This window comes from Cloeon dipterum, chromosome 4, assembly GCF_949628265.1.
Source record: "Cloeon dipterum chromosome 4, ieCloDipt1.1, whole genome shotgun sequence".
In the NCBI taxonomy this organism is placed as follows: Eukaryota; Metazoa; Arthropoda; class Insecta; order Ephemeroptera; family Baetidae; genus Cloeon; species Cloeon dipterum.
The window spans coordinates 11,154,963-11,175,177 of NC_088789.1; the positions used below are offsets into that span (position 1 = coordinate 11,154,963).

Sequence of the window (20,215 nt, forward strand, 5' to 3'; positions counted from 1 at the left end):
TAATTTTTTGTTTGTACTGTAACAAAGTCAAATTATTTGATGGAATAAACAATCTTTGAGAAAAACAGTCTGATCCATTCTCAACTTACAATAAGTTGGCACTAGCCAAAATTAATTTTTAAACACCGCATAAAAATAATGAGAAATGTTTTAAATTCTCCTCTGGATGAGTGAGAGGGTTAAAATCGCACCCTCATGTTAAACGTGTCTTTAAAAAGATAATCAACCCCTTAACCCCTGGGGAGAGGACAAAAGTGGCGCACTTGACAACGAAAATTCCGCTCTAATTGCGCGACGTTTCACGGAAAGCGCGGATCCGAGTGCGAGAGAGCGCTGGCGCCGCACATCCCTGTGTGCAGCCCCCGTGGCGAACGCGTGCGATAGTGGGTCGATGCGCCCTCTCCCTTGGCGGCTGATACCGGAGCGGGCAGCTACAGCCAACCACCAGCGGCGGAAGGCAGTTTCAGTGCAGCGAGCACCGCGCAAAAGTGAGCACCGAGACCGAGCCGCCGCGACCGACCCCACGGATATGTGCTAGTCTGCATGGACTCAACAAGCTCCTGCCGAAAAGCGTGTGCCCTCCCCCCCGTGATTCGATTGCAGTCAGTGCCGCCGACGATGGGTTCCCTCTGACTGCTCAGCCCCCCCGCACGGTTAACAAGTGGATTTTTTGCGAGCCAACCTTAACGAGCTGCCAGGCCGGCTACTCAGACGACGTGTTCGCTGCTGCAGCTCTCAGGTGCCGTTTTCGCGATCCAGGCCCAGGCTCACCTGATCAATGCTCACCGATTTGGACTTCTTCGGAAAGCCCAGCAAACTCCTTTCGGTGAGTGCGGAAGCTCCAAATAATGGGGTGGGCTTTCAGTTAAGGAAGTGCTCCTTTTTTCCTGAATTAAAAAATTATACTTTTATCTAAAAAAGACTGAACTTTAAGGCATTACTAAAAAATAGGCTTTCTTAGTGGAAAAAGAGCCCTGCCCAACAAGGATCTAGTTTACCTCTACACTGAGGACTTTATTGAAGCGCTATATGTTCGGGAAGCCAGATCACGAAAGCTGGGAAGGTGCAAAACAGAAGCAATTAGCAAGTTGATGTGTGTTTCATAAGTACAAGCGAGTCTGGGAAACAGATCCAAACAATGGCAAGTTTTAGCTGTTCGTAGAAGCGGAAATTACAACGATCCCATTTTGTTGACGTTATTTTATTGGGAAATTTGACTGCATTCCTAAGCTTCTGCAGAAACAAGCATTTGTTTGAACTAGGTCAACATCTTAAATGTTAATCCAATGCACGTTCACATACATCTTTGTGAGTGTTTTCCGATGAGTTACCTTTCCTTTTGTCCGCCACCAGCAGTCAGCAAGAATGCAATAAACTGTTGCTTGCACTGCAAACAATACAGGGAAAAGATGATCAATCAAATCCTGAGAACTACAGTCATTCCAGCAACGTAACTAATATCGTCTTGTCATATGGAAAATTGCTGCACTCCCAAGAGAAAAGTGGCACATATACTCACAAAAAGCGGGAAAGAGAAAGAAAGGAATACGAAAAACGTCTGGGAATCCGTCAGATCTGAGGTAGGCAATACCGCCTCGCTCAATTCACCGTGATAAATGGTCGGCGGGCAAAAGATAAAACCGACGTTCTCTTCTTAAATTGCCATCAACTTACTCGCATTTTCTCAGGGAGAAAGAAAAGCAGAAAAATTGGTGCCGCCGCCGTGGTATGATTGATTGATTCGATCGGCGGCAATAAATTGTGTGTGTGCTCCGCGATGCGAGGTGTCTTGCACAACAAGCAGTCGATTTTCTCGAGCAGGAATCAATTTTTGATAATTGCGATCGACGTAGAAAACACACGCGCGCAGACCGAAAATAGTCTCTTTCGCAGCAGGCACCATTTTGACCTGCCCTCTAGACGTCTGTTTTTACCCTTATTTAATCCACCATTCCAACCGAAAACGTTCAAAATATTTTCTGAAATTATTTCTGTCTGCTAGGTGTGTTGTAAGAAAGCTGGAACAAAATTATTGCATATTTTATTTTAAAGCCAACTAACAACTTAATTTTTAACCCCGGGCTTTAGGATATTAAAATTTTGGTTTGTTCGTGTGGCTTTTTCCTATATCTAGTGTTTTTCATTTTCGCAAATGCTATAAACCTTGTTAACATTTTTGGAACTACGTAATTACAATAAAATTACCGTTATCGATACCAGTCATCATAAAAGCAGCCATTTGAATGACCTTTCATCGTGGTTAGCTATCATGATCAATTTTTAGTGTATTATTCCATTCATACATTGTAACGATCGATTGCGTGAAAATCCGTGACAATTGTTTCAAGTCTATTAATGCAACAGTAGTAGGGCTAGTCGTAAATGAATCCGCGTCAAATGGAATATTATTCCAAGATCAAATTGGGCTTGAATAATGTGCTGTTTCACATTTTTTCTTCGAATTGGCTCGACAGCTGTCGCCTCGTACATTGCAGATCCATCAAAAAGGTCAGCATTACATAATTTTGCGCGAGTTTCACCCTATTCCGAACAGTGAGGGCGCAAGGGAGGCATTATTATGCTGAACATTGGGCCATTTCACCGGCGGCTCTCGTCCGCCGCTGGGACCTTTTACGCATTTATTTATCACTGGCGGCGCGAGCAGCCGAGAGGAGCACTAAACAATATACTGACGCTAAAATCCGCCTTTAAAGCGAGAGAGTTTGGCGTTTTCTTGCCTCAACCACCAGTCCGCTCGCTCTCGAACAAACGGGGAGAAACTTAATTTCGCGTCCTGCTGCATGCTCATTTAAGAGGATTATGCCGGCTAAAGTTTGGAACAGGCTCTTCCACGATATAAAAATGGATTTCCACTCTGGTAAAGTTTAATTGGAATTTAAACGATTCCCCTTGCAAATTCGTACCTGAGATGATAAAATCCGAGCTCTAAATTCAAATTCAAAGCTATGCAACCCGCTTGGTACGGCAGATCAACTGGTTGCTTACCCGTTTTTTGCGCGAATGAGACCTGGGACTTTCTCCCGCGATAATGTGTCCGCGTGTTTGAAATTCAAGGTCTCTCTCTCTCTCTCTCTCTCTCTCTCTCTCTCTCTCTCTCTCTCTCTCTCGTTCTTTTGTGCTCGCGAGGGTTGCATGATCGAGGGAGTAGGAGGGTCCGCACCGCTTTGTATGCTCCACTTCACCAGATTAATTCTCGGCCTGCAGACCTCCATTTTAGCTCGTCTGACATTGCTTGAGGAATTTGTTTTGGCTGTCTTTATTTTAATTCTTGTAGCGATCATTTCCTCCTTAATAATGTTGATTGAAAGTTAGAAATAATACCTTTGATTAGCGATTGTTAAACATTTAAACATGCAATACTAATTAATGTTTAATTTTATATTTTAAAGTTCTAGCCGAGACATATCCTGATTATTATATCGACACGATAGAAGCGTAGTTTGATGTGAGGAAAAGAGTATTTAAAACCTCATTCGCAGGCAGCTGAAAGCCAAATTCAATTCGCCGGAGACAATGAGATTAATCGAGTGTCCATATTCGCTTTTTTCGATAGATCTACGTCAAGTTTTGTCAGACGTTAATCAATGACCTTGCAACCTGGCGGAAAATAATTTATTTAGGTGGTGTGCGTGCTGCTCGAGGTCAGAAAGCGGGTCAGCGTGGAATGAACTTACGAAGCCAATAAATCACACATGCACACTTCTGCTTCCCTTTTTGCAGTCAAGATGAACGCTCGCACTTGTCTCGGAGATTAAGGTGTTGGCTGTCCGGAGGCGGCACCTATCCGGGTCACGCGTCCAAATAGGTCAGAGGTCACGTCGGAAGGGACGAAGCCCGACGAACACATCGTGAAAAATATATAGAGAGACATAGACACGCTTTTATAATCAGGCCAAGCGCGTTAGACCAGTTTTTGCTGTCTCCGAGCGGCTCGAGAGCGTTGCCAAAATTGTAAAGCGAATGACGATTGTTCCGACATGACTGCTGCAATAATGTTATTGTAGCTGCGCGCAGATTTTCGCCTCAAAGCTCACACCATCGTCAGTGTCGCGCCAGTTCACGGAATGAATCTAGTCTCTCGCTGAATTTTGTGTACATGTGCAACTACTGTGGTGAAGTTCTTATTTTTTTCGCTTACAAAGAAGTGTTAAACTTTGGAATTGTTTACATTCATTGTAATAAATTGTTCTTTCAAAAAATGTGATTTTGGTATTGTTTTGCAGAGTTATGTTATTGCTTTTAAGCTTTGAAAATTTTTCAATTGAGGATGCAGTTGATGAGAATATCGATAGCAAATGTTTTTCATGTATAGTTCCCCAATATTTTTCTAATTTTGGGCTCTTTTGTCATCCATTTCCAAATTTTTGAGTGATATCCAAATCAATTCTTTCAAATATCCAACGGTTGAAAATATTACTGTTAAAAATACTGTGTTAAAACCAATTGAGATTCTAAAGGAGTTACTATGTAACATTTTTTTTAATATAATCAGCATTATGTCGGAAAATTAGAGCTGCAAGATGTCAAAAAGATATTTTGATGGTAAATTGGCATGACACGAGAAGGAGGTGAAACAAAGGGACAGGCGCTGCGACAAAAACGTAAGCCAATATCGTGTTTGCTGGCCGAGCGCAACACACAACTCGGAGAGTGGTTTTGTGGGTGAAAATACAGCGTGATAACGCAAAAAGCGTGAGGAGCCGCGTGGGGTGAACGCCGCTTCTAATTTACAGACACGTAACGCTTTGTTGTCGAGAGCTGGCCGAATCGAGGCTAATTTCTCTCGACACATAATAAGCAAGAAGCTGGCGACCAAGGACGCCGTAGTTCGTGAGGCCGTTCATTTCCAACGCGTGATAATTTGAGCCCCCTAATAATACGTATTATTATTAGCAAGATTGGCTCTAATCTTGAACTGTTGGGAAAAAAGTCTCATGAATGTCATAGATATATACAAAACATGGCTATTTTTTGGTTAGTTGTCAATAGTACATTTGAGGCATAATAATTACAACTCTGAAAACTAGTAGGTTTCAACTGGGAAATTTGTAAACAATATTCTGTCAAAATAAACCCAAATAACATAATCTAAGAGTCAAATTTAATCACACAAACAGACTAAAAACAAAACAAAAAATCACAGAAAAAATCTTGTCATTTGTGCATATTAATATAAGAAATAATATCAATCAGGAAAAATATCATTAGAAATTCCGATTTAATATAATGAGGATGGTGATGATGAGGCACGTGTTTGTGTTTTATTCATTTATGTTTAACTCAGCTTTTCACGGTTTTCACTACTTGATATGTAAAAAAGCGACTTATCACTTGTGCGCGAGTGAGAACTATGAATGCAAATTCTATGATAAACCAGTTAATTTCTTCCATTTCTTAGACTATGATGAAAAGAATTAAACTTTCTCTTAAGACGCCCACGTAGATACGAGTAATTAACATTAATCTCCATGTTTGTGTGTCTGTTGTAAACCTTATTAGTCTAATTATTATAATTCATTCATTCATTCATTCATTCATTTATAACGCAATAAATAAGAGCAAAAAAAATTAGATTATAAAACAAGTGCATGTATTTGAATGAAATCCACGTGCACACAGGAAATATAAGTAAGCAAAAATCGTTTCCCTTTTGTGATTCAATCAAAGACGAGCCTTGTGCTTCAGTTGATGGCATCGAGAAAACAGACTCTTTCATGAATCTGTCAGTGTGTGCGATAAAAAAACGTGTTCGTGTTTGCGCATATAAGCCAGAGGAAAGAGAGGCTCGAGCAGCGATGTCATCGCTGCTGAATAATCTCTGCCTCGATACGGATTATTTGCAATTTAAATGCAGCAGCCTCGAAAAACTCGCGACGCGGAAACTCAAAGTTGCCTGGATTTCAAGCGAGCACGACGACGGGGATTTGAGAGGCAGTCGCGAAGAATGATTGGACCGCCAAGGTGGAGGCTGAGTGCATGTGGTTTGACACACTTTCAATTTATTTCCAGTTAAAAAGTTGGAACACAGCAGCGCGCCGGGATTTTTATTAGCATAAAAGGCAGCCGTGTGCGCCTGGATAAAATCAATAACAGCTTTAGCATGTATCTCTCTCTCTCTCTCTCTCTCTCTCTCTCTCTCTCTCTCTCTCTCGCTCCTAGCAGTAATTGGATATTCGTTTTGTGTACCCTTTTCGCAAGATTAAATCCATTCCGGTGCATGGTGCTATTGCATTCAGACGGAAATGAGCAATTTGCGCGTCGAGTCGAATCTTTGTGTGCTTGCTGCAGTGGACAAGACTGGCCTCCCAAATGCAGCAAAGTAGCCAGATGGGAGTAACAAAGTGTACAATAAATTGACCCCAAATGCAATAAGTGGCTCGAGAGGAGTTGGCCGTGCCGACCTTGTTTGCCGGACTTGTGCAAAACTTTTCTTCTTCTCAAGTGTCTGGCGTGCACGGAAGAATTTTATTTACAAAGCCAAAGTTGATTCTTAAAAACAAGTTACACTCGTCGACAGAATTTCAAACTGCATTTGCTAAGTATTAAATTTTTCTTTCACGCTGTCATCCGTGAATGAAGAGCAACATTAGCAACCAGGCCATTCTCAGCGAGAAAAGATTACCTTTTACCCCAGTTTTTGCTCTGGTGACCAACGACAGCTCATTGCTGCAGCTCCGAGCAACAGTCATTCGTCAGACCGCGCTAAGGAGATGTAGGGCACCGAGTTAATTAATGGAAAAACATCGGTTTTCTTGCGTTTGATATCAACCTGCTCTCTTTGCCACCAGCATCCTTTTTATACAGGGAAATTTTCCGCACAGATGCTTTGTGTAGCTGAGAAGTCAGATAATTGAACTGCTATTGGCACGCTCATTACGTAATATTGTGTGACTCAACGGAAAAATTACATCACATTATCTATAACTCTATATATAATCTCCTTTTAAATATGTTTTGGATAAAATATGTTTTTATGGATGTACCATAAAAAATAGCAAAAGTCAAATTCGAACCAAAATGTATACTTTCATAAAAAAATTACATGTACTTCTGTAAATTCGTCAGGATTTTTTATAACTTTTCTTATTATTCATAAAGTGAAAATTAAATTTTCTTCAATTGCCTGATGGAGCTACCAAAAAAGAGAAATGACGTTAAATTCGCTATCTCCAATCTGGGGCTTACTTAGTAATATTATTATCTTATTCTTACGACAATTAAGAGACAGCAGGTATGAGAATTGGGCCACGTCAATTAATATGCGGCAGACGCGTCGTAAAGCCTGCCTTTCTCTTTTAAACGAGATCATTTGTGCGTGTGCATTGCGAAAAGGAAGGGGTGGTCGCTCGGGGATTATGCAGCTCGACGGCTGCGACCAATTAGTCGGCACAATTAGCCTGCTTAGCTGGAAAATAGCGTCTCGCGCGCCGAAAGGCTTTAATGCTTGTATTGTGTGCAGATTTTCGCCAATGACGTCACCGTCCGTTTTTCGAGAGCGTTTGCTCTCGCCTCGGCGGCGTTCATTGATATTCCGCGCGGCAAGAGGCGATAGCGGCAGAAAGGTGCTCTCCACTGGAAAGGTCATTGTTTAATCTTTCATGGATAGGCCCCCTGCTGGCCAGGCCCTTGCAGCAATCACCACTGTTGCTCAGCAGGTCGTCTCCTGCTGGCACCCAGACTCCGAGATAAGAATGACTTCTTCTCGGCTTTCAAGGGAATAAAATTGGGGGTGTATTCCAAGAGTGTCTTCACCTTCACTGTCAAGAGAAATCAGTTTTGATGTTGAATTGCTGATTTATCAGGGGATAATATTCTCTGGTCTGGCAATAAGATGGGACTGGATCATTTTTATGGAGGGGGTTAGTAAATTAAATATATCGGCCAACACTATCAAAATGTCAGGCAAAAATAATGATTTTATCTGATAAATCGTATTGTTATTAATTTGAAATAATTTTTATGGACGTCTGAAGGTTAAAATCCCCGAAATATTTGTATGTCATTTAAGTTGTTATCATCGTCATACTCCATCAGTTAGCTAATATTTTTTAGGACAATGGGGAAAATGGAAGGTTGTCTGAGTGAGTATAAATATTTTTTTATTTTGGGGAGAGCATCCAATTAATGATCAAGGAAAGATTAAGGAAAATAAGAAAGAGAGTAAATTGCACATTGCAAGTGCAGGAGTAAAATTAATATGTATGTAATTAAAGTATGGATCAACCATCCTCGAGTGTCAACTTAACTGAGGTAAAATTAATATTTTAAGCTTAGAAAAACTAAACACTTAAGGACTGTTGCTCTATTCGATCTGTTGCAAACTAGTTTCGAGAACGTTAGTGTATATAAGGTTTTGAATCATTTCCATAAAATCTGAACTATCAGTCATTTGAAGCCTTTTAAAGCTACGAATATACGGAGAGGGTAAGATAGTGCTACATTCAAATGACAAAAGACATTAAAATATCCATTTTAGATAAAAAGTTATCAAATTTTATAGCTCTGCTGTGCCTGATACATTTTTTAACTGTGCGCATTCACATTTCACTCGTTGCTGATTTTTTTCTTTTATCTCTCAATGCATTTAATATCCCCATTCGCAAATTTACGGGGTGCAATTAATTAAACGAAACACTATGCAGCTAAATAAACTTGAAAGCAAGCAAATTAATATGGAAATCCGTCACATGACGCTGTACGAATCTCTATCTCGTCTCGCATTGAGTTTTCGAGGTTGGTTGGTTTGTTTTAGGTGGTCCACCCAGCCGGACCCTCATGGCATGCTTCGGTGGCGGTCAGCATTGATGCTCGCACCCCGAAACTCTGCTCTCCGCAGCACTGAGTTTAAGGTAGCCAGTTGCAAACCCAATCGGAAAGGAATTCTATGCCAAGAGAAAGGTTAAAAATTAATCAAGATTCAAGTTCAAATGACCGGCGGGACCTCAATTTTTTGTTTATAAAAATTTTGTACACTCTATAACCACGCGTTAAAATTCATACTTTCCTATTAGATAGTCATCTGGTCTCCTTAGGAGTGGATGAAATATGAGGTGGAAGGTACCGTGCCCGTCTGCAAGCTGCCGGCTGGGAAGTGATGAGTTGCAATTGCTGTTCCTTTGCCAATGACTCCTAATTCAATTTGTACTGTAGATTTTTTTTTTTTTTTTTTTTTGCTCTTTTTATCCCAGTCCGAGGACCGGAGGACCGGGAAGGGCGCGCACTGCACTAGCACGAATGCTGAAACCCGGGTCCCAATAACACCGCGAACGGATAACATGGGCGCACCAGGCCGCACAGGGACCCAGACCACTGAAGGGCCACTTGCCTCCGCACCGAGGACTGCATTGAAACGCTAGACATTCGTCCCGTGAAGCCAAATCACGCATGCTGGAAAGGTGCAAACCAGCAAGTAGCGAGTCGGCGCTGGTGCGCCTCCCAGCCCGTTGAGCAATTCGAGCAATTCGAGTCACTAAACTAACCACTTTTTGCCATTTCTGACATTGGGTAGCCAGTATTAGATCTCCGAACTGCTCAAATACCTCTCATTGCTTTGACACTCCTGAGAGTGCCTTAACAATGCGAGCCAACGGGCTGGTTAATTTAAATAAACGACTTTTGACGTTTTTTGCTGAATATTTTAAGTACCCTAAAATAGACCGAATTTTGTCACACTTTCACCTCACCCATCACACTGTTAAATTTTCAACAATAGTTTTCCAATATAAAGATACAAAAAAGATTTGTACTGCTGTAGCCTGCAACATTCTGTAAACGTGCTTAATATTTTTGTCAGTTTTTGGCGTATCGAATAAAAACATATTGATATATGATTAACAGAGAGGAATACTATGAAAATAGAAAAATTCAAAACTATATCTTTTTTATCAGTGATTCATGGTATCTGTTAAGAAACTTATATTGCCTTCAAGAAAAATATGTTATTGTTTACTAGGTTTACTAGAAACCACGAACACAGCTCCAAACGCCTCAAAGCCAAACGTAAATAAGCCCGGATTCAGCTGTCGAGAGTGCAAAATTCTGTTCCGTATATAGTTACAGCAAAATGAAAGCTGAAGCATACAGAATTGTTCAGGTGCTGGAAATTCGGTTTGCGCACGTCCCCTGAAGCTGTTCACCGACGCGTAGGCTCGCTTACGGTATGGTGTACGTATATGCGTAATGACGTCACCGGCAATATTAAACCTGCAGCGGAGAGAGACTGTGCCGCATTGTGTGTTCGTTCCTTCTCCGCCAAGTAAGCCCAAAGAGCTGAAATGTAAATTTCGCAGTGCTCTAGTTCTGACCGAGCTTCGGCTCCTTTTTAATATTAAATAGCCACGAACACACATCATCGATATCACAACCACTCTGAAACAACACTGACGGCCCTACTAGTCTGGGGATTCACGCTATTGCCTAGTACAAATGGGAATTGGAATTATTTTATTTCTTCAAAAGTTGGTTTTATTTATTTTATCTTCTGCTTGAAGTAGTCATTGAAAGGTGAATTTTACTAAGTTAGATAACATCATGCATATTTTAGACATGGGGTACTTAAGATACACACGAATGGTAATAAAAAAAACCTCTTATATAGGTAACATGATAAATTTAATTTAATTTTTTGTTTCGCGCATGCATGCAGTTTCTACTCGTCATTTTTTGACTTCTTTAATTTGATTTTCAATCATATTTATTTATTGTACTGTTTTAAATCATGAACAATAAAATAGCAATATTTAAAAATACGGCGGGTACTTATCAATAGTCTGCACGCGACTGCAGCAGCATGATCGTGGACATCATGGTAAATCTCTGCAGTATTTTGGAGTGAATATAAAAAATTAATACAAAAAGTTGACAACTGTTTGGAAACTATAAAAAATCTTAACCGGTGTAAATATTAAATTATTTTCTAATTTTGTATTTTTACCATGAAAGAGGGCTTCACAAGTCAAGCCGAAACTAGTCAGAAAACAAATTGACGCTCTTGACAGCTAGGAAACACAATATCCGGTTTCATTTCAACAAGGAACATGCTTAGACTTCTTCGACAGAATTGAAAACTGAATTCGTCATAAAAATTGCAAATTTATTTTTCTTGAAGTAGCAAACTTTAAATAACAAACTCTAACACAAATACTTGCAGCCCTTTTTATTGCTCTAATAAGTTACACGAAAAACATTGAAAATTTAAAAAGTTCTTCAGTAAGAACTTTGGCGCAAAACTGGCTCTGAGGGTAACATGAAATTTTACTTGAAAACCCTTCTTTTTTCCCCCGAGCCCTTACAAAAAATATTGGACTGTGTGTGCTCAAGAGATGTTGCAGAGTGCTTTACCATTGCAAATTTTAAATGTCTTCTTCTTTTCTGATGGTGTTGCAGGTTGCTGGTGCCTCCGGCAAGCATGCGTGAGGAAGTAACAAGTGAAGTGGGAAGGTTTTCTTCTCGGTGGGTTGAGACCCATCATCATCACCTCTCGCCGGGCCCTGCGGCAACGCATTTCGGTAGGTCTTTCTTTTCTCTCCCTCTGTTTTTTGCCCGCGTTCTTGTTCCTATTGCCGACAGAGTGGAACGAAGAAAAATAGAGAATAAACCCGCGTCCACAGCAGCAGCAGAGTGTGCAAACAAACTGCGGGGACCGCGAATCGAATTGTCGCTCGCCAAGCTAATTCACGCTCCCCTTGGCTCGTAGTAAAAAGAGCCGGCCGAATGTGTTTTGCTCAATTAACCGGAAGCCTGCTGTCGTAATCGATTTTTTCTCGCTGCCGACATGTTATAGTACGGGTTAACTGCTTTTCTTCTGTGGACACAATTCATACGAGAGGGAGTGGAAAGTGGTAATTCGACAACTTTGCCAGCTCTGGCGCGGCCACAAAAAGTAAAAATCGATTTAACTTTTCTTTCATTTTGTAGAGGGCTGCAAACAGAAAATGTTGTTATCTAAATGATTCAAAACAGATTATTCGCTTCATAATCTTGTTGGTCTGTTTACTTCTTCATATTTTTAATGAATGACGAGACTTATACTTTCATATGAGAGGGAGTGAAGTTAAATTTTTGTTTATATGCCTACCAAGAAGCAGTTAATCAGTATATTGAAACCTTAATTTAAAACTAAATTCCTTAAATTCCTAAAACCGTAGCCTACCTTTCAAGATAATTATTCCTTACCAGAAGAGAAAATATCTCACGAGAATAGAAGAAATAAGAAGGATACGTTGCTTAATAAGTTTAGGTATTTTTTTGATTGGACTGAAATTGTATCGTGGGGAGGAGAATGTAATCTCTCTGCGGGAGAAATAGGACACGCGCGTCAATTCAAGCAAAGTCAGTTTGACAACAGCAACGGCGGCGGCGACAATCTTGAAAAAAGAGATTTTTCTTTCTCTCGTTCACGACCAAACGCAGTATGGAGCTCTTGCTCTCCGCAGTGTGTGACAATTGAAAATTCACCATCTTTCTCCTTTCTCTGAGGGCAGCTGCTCTCCGTTCTCGTTGGCACGCCGAACAAAAGCAAGAAAACGCGAGGCGACGACGGGAGAGCTAGCGAGCGAGCGAGCGAACGAGAGTCTTATTTCATAAACACACGGCGTGCATATTGAAACACTCGAGGCCGAAACAAACGCATCGCCCGACAACAGCATTTTCTCCCTTTTCGCGTGTCGATCCGCGAATCTGGGTCGCTCGCTCACTCGAAGCGAGTTAATTTTCATGCAAACGCTGCGCATCAACAGTCAGGCTATGCAAGTGTTATTTTTTATACATTCATCGCCCTGTTGATGATGACAAAAGAGGAGCCCTAGCGGAAAGCAGGCCGACTGTGTCGCTGCTGCTGCTGCTGCTACACGTGTGCTGCTGTCGCGCAAAATGAAATAGCAACACCCGTCGACTGGACGACTCAGTTGTCTATGTTATGCTTTTGTTCGCTCCTGTAACGAAAATATCGCACTATTTAACAATACAATTTACACAAGTGTAGAGCAGTATTAAACTTTTAAGCTGAAATGAAGATGTATATAAAGTTGCGGTTTTCAATTTTAATCAATTTAATCACCACATCCTTATTGGTCACTCCGGGAATATTTAACTCTTATAAAATCAGGAGACTGCTATAAATTATGAAGGATTTCGAAAAATTTCAGGAACTGTATTCTGTGGGATTTTAATAGCAAGCTTAATTGTTGGTTTCGAGAGTCACATCTAGGAAATGTTTTTAGTTTTATTAAATAATTGATTTCCCTTTCACCAGATTAATAATTGTTTTAAAACGAGGAAGTTAAGATATGGGGATAACAAACATCTGCGCACGGCACCAATCTGCGCCAGTAACACGGAAAAGGGTCGCTGAAAAACAGGTAATCCTTCAATTAGAAAACTTTTAATGGCGTGTACATGTCGCGGAACACGAGCAGAGCTGAATCCAGGTTGTCCCGTGCGCAGTGTTCGTCCCTTTGATGTGGGAATTAACTTGTGCTGCAAGTTGACTATGGTGAGTTCTAATTTGACACATTTCGAAACGGCGCGATCTGCACTGCATCTCATTATACCGAGACTCGCTCCCCAAAGCAGCCGCACAGCCGCAGGAGCAAGTGTGGTTTTTGTTTTGCTTCTTTCATGGTGCAATTCGTTTAGATAAATATCATTCCTCCGTCCTAATTACTAACATACTCAGATTGAAAGCGGAAAGACAATGCAAAAGCGATCGTCGAGTTGCTAGAGCAAAAGTGGGTCAAGCCCTTTCTGCACGGTGAGAGTGCTGAAAATGATCCTTCTTGTTTTTACCCTGAGTAACAATAAGGTTGTTGTCAAAAGTACTTTGAAAGTTTTGCAGAGATATTACGGCGTGAACTTTAACTTGGAAACAATTAATCACAAGAGAATGCGAGACGTAGGCCGCCCGCATGTGAGGCGTGCCAAGCAGGATGCATACATCGTATTTTCTATTCCGTTAGAGCGAGAGCTTCTTTCGAAAGTCGCAAGTCGCACATCACAAATTTTGCCCTGGAGCATGCATAAATCACACCTTGCTTTTCCTGCAAACAAGCGTCGACACACGGCTGACCTAGTTCTCGCGCTGCATCCAGGCGCCCATTTGAATTGTGTGACCCCCGTGTCGACGCCGCAGCCGCAGGAATATAATATGTGTAAGAAACGGGGCTGTCTGTCAATTTTTGAAGGGGTGTGGTTTATTACTGTGTTGCTATTTGGGCGTGGTGCAAATTAGTGTGCCGCGGTGGAGATTTTGGCCCGCGCAGCTCACGCCAGCTGCCGCTTGGAGAGCTGCCCGATGCGCGGATGTGTTAGAAATTGTAATCACCGTGTCGTGATTGCCGTAATTTGTCATCGACTGACACAAACAACTGTGCCACAAGCAGATAATAAGCCGTCGTGACCAAAGAATCACTCGCTCCTGAACAATTCTTTTCTTTGGGTTGTGACAAGGACGTAGTGCAATCAGCAATCATGTCTTTCTCTAAATTTTTTTATCGCTTCAGAGAAGTTGGTTTCATCGTGAGATTTCATTTCTGCATTGCGTAATTTTAACTTACCTGATTTCTTGCCTTGTATAAGTGATATAAGTGATTAAATCTTGTAGATGTTCTAAAGTAATGTATATCTGAGTTAAAAGTTTTTCTCTGTTTATAAGACCTCATATTGATGAAAAGAAGAATTTATTATTTTTTATGTTGTTTCGTTACTTTAAATAATTATCTAATTCTTTGGTTATTTGGATTTCTATCAAATCAAACACAGCTTTGGGGTTTTCAGTTTAAAGATTTTCTACAAACTTTAATACAAAACGATTGCGATGAATAATACTTTTTTATTTTTCTTCAATTAGTTTATAAAAGTGAACATATATCTTTATACAGCAATACGAATATTATATATACTGTCAAAAAATGAGAGCGTAAATAATTTGATATTTTTGCCTCCTGCCAACCCGACTGGCTTAAGGTCAGAGCTTGTAAGAACCAGACTCAGCCATTGTAACTTGTAGTTATTGCTTCTGCAAAAGAGCACAGGCAAGAGGAAATATAAAGAAAAACTTATTCAACGGATTCAAACAGAAAAAACCAGACCACTGCTATATATAAAATCGAAAATTATGCTTGCTGCTGTGCAACGCGACGTAAGTGGTACGATATGGTGACAGATGTGCCAATGGGAAATATGTTTTATATAAATATTGATAAGAAAAAATTGTGTGCACTTCTTGGACTAAATGAGCTCTTTTAATTCAAAATTTCTTTTCTCTGACCTAACCGCAACATGAGTATAAGAATAAGCTGAAGAAAATTATGTCAAGCAGAAACGGAACTAAGCTAATTCTATGAAAACTTAAGTCTAGAAGATATCATAGACACTTAAATTACTTTTTACTGAACAGACAAATTTAGTCTAATACGCACAAGGTGTGTTTCCCTCACTTTTAAACAAAAACAAAACATGCTTTTACTGAGTGATATTTTTCCAGGAACAATCAAAAATTAAAAAGTGGCAAGTGGAATAGTGTAGTTGAATTTATTCTCCTAGGTGTTGCATGCTCTGCACTCTTCCTTAAAACTGTTGCCAACGAGAATCTGACGGCCAAAAGAGAGCTTGACCTGAAACATAAATAATGCGTAATTTGCTTTTGGCATTCAATGTGGCAAACGGAAAAACCTACTTAGCTCATGACAAAAGCCGGGTGCAGTTTTCTTCATTTCCATCAACAGCCGAGAGTGGACCTCAAAGACGATGCCCTGTGTATCCGCTTACAAGGATAATGGTTTTGTCAATCTCTCTTCATTAATAGACTCCTCGGCCCATTTTACCATTTTCTGCAGCCTCTCTAGTTGACGACCGCTGGGGTCGCACAAGGGAGATGTTGTTGTATTTGAATAAAGATCGCCGACACGTAGAATGGAGCCTTAAGGGTCGGCAACTGTCAGATGGGAATGTTACCACTATAGTCGATCCTCCACAAGCAAGGAGGGCCCAGTTCACTAGCTCCGCCAGCGGTCGTCGATGAGCGCGTGGACCAGAAACAAAATCTTCAGTTGCCACGTTGGATTTTCGATTGGGTGAGCTAGAAGATTGACGCAGCGTTGTTTGTGGGTTGCGTGAGCTGTTCCACTGCCAGCTCAGTTTGCTTGGGCTTTCGCTGACGTGCCGTCGCACTTGAAATACTCGGTAGCAGTTTTTTTGGGGCGCACAGCGTATGAAATTTTCACCTCCAGCATCATTCGCGTCACTCTCGAGTTTCACTGCTCTTGCAATTTACCTCTCACCACTTTTTACAAATTTTCCATGCAAATCGCAAAAATTTCTAATTACAAAATTTATATTTTTTGATATTTTGAATACAGAAATGGAGAAGCTTCGATTTTTGTACCGCTGTGTAATACAAATAATGGAAATTAAATTAAAATACTTTTAACATGAACATTAACAACCATATCACTGGAACACATCTTAAGCGATTCGATTATACAAGTCAAAATGTTTCTATGTGAGTGGAATTTAACGACAAGTTGAGCTTTTAATTAAATATATATCATTACAAAGGAGAATAATTCGGGTACACATCTCTTAAGTATTAACAAATACAAATTGCAAGCAACTGCCAAGCAAAATAGAGTCAACTTGGAGAAATGCAAAAGATTTTTACATAATCTATATCTCTTCAGATATTAGAAAACTCAGTGTAAAATGCATCCTAACCTATAGGTTGTTTTTCAAAAGCCGCCATTTTTGTAATTATTAAATAATGAAGCTGACGAAATCAGAAAATAGATTGCATTAGTTGATTTTTCTCGTGTAAATTATGTGTTTATATCTAGTGAAACTGAAAAAAATTATTTACCATTTTAAAATTAATTAGGAATACATCACTTCTCTTACAATTATAAAAAATTGAAACTCCACAAGGCTAAAATTAATTTTTGGTCCACGCTGTGAAATCCAAATAAAATATAAAATCATCATAAAAATATGAGACATGATAGGTGTTAAGGTATTTCGTAATATGAATACTGTCTTGAAAATTATAATTTCGCTCTGTGCGCTTGTGTCTGGAACTAAAAATATTTATAAGCCACTTTCTAATCAAATTATAATCTCTGCGTGTTGTGTGTGACTTTGATACAATAAGAAATATAACCTATAAATAAACTCACTAACAGAATTGAAGTAGATATTACAGTAAGAGGAATCCAATTATTGAGGCAAATATGCAACTAAACTCGAATCGGCATTTTATTTTTAAAATTGAAAAGGTGCTCCCGCAGGACCTGCAATTCTAATATTATTTTTATGGAGGTGGCTTTGCCTCTAGGGCTGAAAAAAGAGTACAATGAATCAAACTTTTGTGCTGGCAAATCGAACAATTGAATACCTACTTCATCGATAAAGGGTATTCGCGTAGTATTTGAGCTCGCAATGTTGTTTTCAATTGTTGAATACTTCCATTTGATGTTATTCCCATACAAAACGAATTCCCGCCCTCTGACAATGCACCCTTTTGGAATGTAAATGCTGCCGGTATTTTCGATAAAATCAGGAATTTTATTATGTTATGATCTGTTGGCAAACTGCTTTGACATAAAATTTTGAGTAAATATAAGCGGAAGCTATTGACGGTTTATAGATTTGCGGTCGGAAACGCTGCATAGTGAAAATGTCGCAAAGTTGATCAATATTTTCGTAATAACTAGTGAAATGCTGGAACAAGCAGCTCGGCACGTTTGCCTTGTGAACCAACAAAACTTTATATCTCCAGTCAAATCGCAGCTACTCCATTCTAATTTTGTCATGTAAAAGTAACTGTCATAATTGTGATTGATTGCAATTAATTCTGCCTCTGGCCTGATGGTGAAAAACAGCATTGAATTATGCAGCCACGCTGGCAATTGAACTGGTTCGTATACGGTGAAAAACTTGCTTTTTCCCATCATTGGAAAAGAAAAAAGCATTAAAGTGCCATTAGGCAGACTGTTGATACTAACCTTAACTCTTTTCAAGGAAATTTTAGGGTTGTTTCAAAATTAATGTTCAGTTTGCACTTGAGACGTTGAATTTTAGACAGTATTTTAACGAATCTGCATTGCAAAAGAAAAAATGGATCCAAATTATCTTCAATGTCATGAATTATACCATCCTTCTATTCCCAGGTTTTTATGTTATTTCATACCCCAAAACATATCATTGTACAAAAAGGTTTTTTGTCTAATTCTGTTGAGGTTCAACCTTCAACATCTTCAAAATTGTGCAACTGATCTAGTCTTTGTTCCATAAACTCATTTGCAGGTAGATATGAACTTTTATATTAGTATTGAATTTATTTTGTAACCATTGATTTAAGTACATATAATACATATTTCAAAAGATTTGAATTGCTTATATGAGGAATACTACGAAGTGTTATGAAATATTGCTTCCTACAATATCCCTGTTTTCGATATGCTTATTTACAATCGTTATTGTACTTAACGCAACTGTTAACTTTAAAATTTATGAACGTGTTCTTTTCACATTGACAAGTGGCCTGTTCTTTGGATTCCTCGTCTGTTTCACGTTGTCAGCTCTAAATTGCTCACAGTTTCTCATAAAATGATTGGGCTGGCCACAATAAGCACAGATACATGCTTGATGAGTTTGCCCTGGAATGTGTATCGGATATTGCCCATGATACTGTCCCAAATATTGTCCTGCAAAGTGCGCCTGCATGCCATAAGGGAAAGGTGGATAAGAAGGCATGGGACCAAATGGAACACCCCACTCAGGAAGACACATTTGCGCGCAGTTGGAATTTCCATTTCTCTTCTTTCGAAAACTTTTGCGCGTAGTTTTAGTTTGACCATCATTGAGAGTGTGGCTGATTTTTTTCTGTTGGTGGTTACGATGTTTCTGTTTGGGCCCTTCCTCGGAGGAGGCGCTGCCGCACTCAGAAATCGTTTGATATACTAATTGCTCACTTAGCTTGTCCACGTCATCACAAATATCTGCATACACCGAATCATCGTCCCCTGCGCAATAATCAATCGATTCTGACTTGTTAGTGTGCATGCTCTCGATCTGTATTGACAAGCGCATTTTTCCTTCTTGTTCATCTGCAATTTTGACGGCCGCAGGAAACTCTTTCGGATCCTCGTCTATCAGTTTTTCCCGAACCTCCTTATTTGATACGCCTTGAATGAACTGAGGGACTAAAATCCTCCTCATCAGCAAATCGTAGGCTCTTTTAGTGGTGTCATCGTCATCAGGATTCACGGGATGAGCTTCCATGTACAAACGTTTCAAACGCGATGCGAAATCTTTCACTGGTTCATCACGTAGTTGCTTGGCTTGGTTGAAACTGAGCACTTTCTCTGCTTGGCTCATGTGGGATTGAAACAGCTCGAGTAACCCCCTTTTGAAGCTTTTCCAGTCCTTAATATAATTCGTACTGGACGACAGGAGCAGTCTCTTTGCCCTGTCAGTTGTTTTCATACGCGCAAAATCGATTGTCAGATCATCAGACCATTTCAAAATTTTCGCGCAATGTTCAATCTCGTCAATGAACTCCAGTATGGACGGGGTACAATTTGGAAAGCCAGAGAAAGAGCGGACCATACGAATTATTCCGTGTGCAATAAATGCCGGACTACTTTCGTGATGATCTGGGCGTTTTGGCGCAGGATAGTTTGGAGGATGCATCGGAAGCTTCGGTTTATCCATCTTATGCTTACCAAGGAGAATTCCAATTTTTCCCAAATGACTTTACAAGTTTTTGGTCACAAACTAGCTGGCTAAAATTTTCTCAACTAGGTTCCATAAAGGGACTGCACTTGCAGAGAGCACACAACACAAGCCTTCAAAGACAAATCCTTGACACGTGAGAGAAACTGAGCACAAAAATCAAGAAGACGTTCACACGATTGAAACGAAACACTTTTTGACCGCTTTGAAGAACACTCTGTTTGCTCTCCTACCACCTATCGTATCTGCATTTAGCTTGTGCAAGGGGCGGAGCAATCAAATTTCGAAAATCTGATTTGGAAATTCAAAATAGGTATATATAATAGTTTTGTTGACACTCCCAGGCCTCTTTCCCAAAATTGATGCAATTTATTTATTTACTCTCACAGATCTTATCGAAATATTTTATATTTTTATAACCATTTTATATTGATTGCCTAAAGTGGAATATAAATTTCTATCGTTTTCT

The 20,215-nt window shown here is 39.9% G+C and overlaps 1 protein-coding gene across 10 annotated transcripts in view; it reads left to right on the top strand.

The window, feature by feature from the left end:
* Nucleotides 1-441: 441 nt before the first annotated feature.
* The window catches only part of eag (ether a go-go), a 75,722-nt gene continuing 55,948 nt past the window's right edge, over nucleotides 442-20,215 (top strand). For 9 of the 10 annotated variants that reach the window (XM_065492035.1, XM_065492041.1, XM_065492037.1 and 6 more), the window contains exons 1-2: nucleotides 442-826; nucleotides 11,407-11,528. The gene's annotated coding sequence lies outside the window, so the exon portion shown is untranslated. Of the gene's footprint in view, nucleotides 827-11,406; nucleotides 11,529-13,419; nucleotides 13,514-20,215 lie in introns of those variants that run through there. The other variant, XM_065492036.1, reaches the window with a different exon arrangement.